The sequence below is a fragment of the Mandrillus leucophaeus genome, unplaced genomic scaffold (genome assembly GCF_000951045.1).
Source record: "Mandrillus leucophaeus isolate KB7577 unplaced genomic scaffold, Mleu.le_1.0 Scaffold57, whole genome shotgun sequence".
Taxonomy (NCBI): Eukaryota; Metazoa; Chordata; class Mammalia; order Primates; family Cercopithecidae; genus Mandrillus; species Mandrillus leucophaeus.
Window position 1 is genome coordinate 6,459,794 of NW_012106141.1, and position 2,565 is coordinate 6,462,358.

The 2,565-nt window shown below is 46.8% G+C and overlaps 1 protein-coding gene across 1 annotated transcript in view; it reads left to right on the forward strand.

Annotated features, from left to right (window-relative positions):
- The window catches only part of IL17RD (interleukin 17 receptor D), a 78,875-nt gene that overhangs the window by 2,743 nt on the left and 73,567 nt on the right, over positions 1-2,565 (forward strand). The window lies entirely within an intron of this gene.

The following is a 2,565-nucleotide window of genomic DNA, read 5'->3' on the forward strand; positions in this document are numbered from 1 at the left end:
CTGGGAGGCAGAGGTTGCAGTGAGCCGAGATTGCTACACTCACTCTAGCCTGGGCAACAGGGTGAGACTTCGTCTCAAAAAAAAAAAAAAAAAAAAGAAAGAAAGAGTACAAATGGCCAACAAATACATAGGAACATGATCTACCTCATTCGCAACCAGAGAAGCCAATTAAGATGGTGATAATACGATAATGAGCAGTTTGACGATTTTAAATGTGCATAATCCAGCAATTCTGATTCTAGAAATGTATAAAATCATTGAATCAATGTGTCAAGATAAGTGTGTTAGGGTATTTTTGAATCACTGATTCTAACAGATGTCCCTTAGTATGAGGTTGTTTAATAAGTTATAAAGCATGTATAGACTGGAATGCTACATAGATTAAGGAACTGGTCGCCTCATTGTTTCCTCCCTGTTTCACCAAAACCCATGTGGTCCTGGCCTCATCTCAGGCCCTGCCACCCCTGACTCTCATGGCCAAACGCTGGACATCCCTGCTGTGGGGGCTGAGAACAACCCAGGGACAGGTACCAAGAATGTGAGGAAGGGTAGGGAGGCACTGAACAAGCAGCTCCAAAGGAGTGATGTGTTTCCCGAGGTCTATTCACAGAAGGCTACTCCAGAACAGCCTTCTGTGGATCCTAGCTATTCTGGTGTCTGAAGAGGGTATGGTAAACCTCATTGGGTCTGGCTGAATTCCTGAATTCCAGGCAATGAGGTTAAAAAAAAATTCTGCCCAGCATCTGGGTCTTGAGGTGGATGCTGTTGTTTGGGGAACCCAGCACCCATTCTCCCTCTCCCTGGCAATAATGTCAGTGTTCCTTTGGGCAACCACTGTTTCATACTTCCAGCCCCTGAAGTTCAGGTGAGGCTGGCTCTACTCCTCGGTTCTAGATGTAGCTACTTCCAAGCAAATCCCTAGGACTTCTGCTAGCATTACTAAGACGAGTTCTCTTCCTCCACTTAAGCCCTCCAAGGACATGTGGGCAGGGTGGTGGGGACACAAGCCACAAGGGAAAGTGCAGGAATCCTGTGTTAGTAGTGGCTGAGCTTAGGCCAGGCCAGACAGGAGAGGGAGGGGATTCTGGGCCCTGGAAGGAGAGTCATATAGAGGAGGCTGCTATGTTGAATGGATGGAGATGACAATTTCTAAGGTTTCCTGAGGCAAAAAGACCAAGATAAGGCTGGGGTTGGGGGGAGATCTGTGCAGCAGGAGCCAGGTGGTAAAGACAGAGTAGAAGAGAAGGCCAGTATGGATTTTATTCTAAATGGCCTTTGCATAAAAGCCACCATAGAACAGTTTTATTTATTGATTTTGTTTTTATTAATCCTCCTCCGAACACAGAATACATAATTTTACTGTTTTGTTGTTGTTGTTGTTGGTGGTGGTGGTGGTAGGTTTGTTTGTTTGTTTGTTTCTTTTTAGAGACAGGGTCTTACTGTGTCATTCAGGCTTCAGTGCGGTGGCAGGATCATAGCTCACTGCTGCCTCTACCTCCTGAACTCAAGCGATCCTCTAGGATTGGCCTCTGCACTCAGCCTAGAGTTTTAATTAGGATAAGTCAGTAGTCTGATTTGTGTTTTTGGAAGATCACTTTGGATCCAGGGTGGAGAAATGTATCGGACACGGGGACAAAGTCAGAAGAAGAAAAAGCCCTTAGGAAGAGGAGGTGGTGTTCTTGAGGAAGGGGATAGTGGAGAGGGACAAAGTGTGAGAGTTTAGGTGCTCAGATACAAGGCAAAGGCCTGGGAGGAGTGCGGTGAAACGCTGGATAGCTTGGGCTACTCCACTTCTCTGAGCCTCAGTTTCCTCTTCCAAACAGAAATAATATCCACTTCATGAGGGTATGTTTGACAAGTGTAGTAGCTTAGAGTATTGTTTTTAGTCAGGTCTAGATTTGGATCTCAGGTCTGGCAGGTAACAGCTGTGTGATCTTAGGAGAGTCAGTTAATGATAGATTGTAGCCTTTATGGAGCACTTGTTATGTTTCAACCAACAGAACTCTCCCCAGACTAGGATACTTATTCTAGCTTCCAGGGGGGTTGGGCGGGGACAAAAGGGGGTGGTGGTGAGGAAGTACTGTGGAGACAGCAAGGCTTTTGTCCAAAGTCCTACTAGTAAATGCGGAGCCAGGATTTCTCTATCACGTTCCCCTAACTTTTCTGCGCCTAAAACTGGGATAACAATAATACACTTCCCTGTGTGGTTGGGAGCATACAGAAAGGAGTCTGGCACATAGCAGGTGTTTATTAAATTATTATTAAAATTATTATTATTACATTCTTTGTGTTTTCCTCAGGTTTTGCATAGAGTGAGCATCACTTGGACAAATCCTTTAGATTAAAAAAAAGATCTAAGTGAGGGGGAAAAAAACTGCAGCTACCAGAATCTCAGCGGGGGCTTGGGGCGTGACCAGAGGGGCGTGGTCTACGGTGGCAGGGCCACGACTGGAGGGCAAGGCCGTGGGGGTGGGACCAGCACACGAGGACTGAGGACGGGGGCGGGGCCCGGAGAAAGGGGCGGGACCCGGGCTGGCGACGCATGCCCAGTGCAGTCCCCTTCAC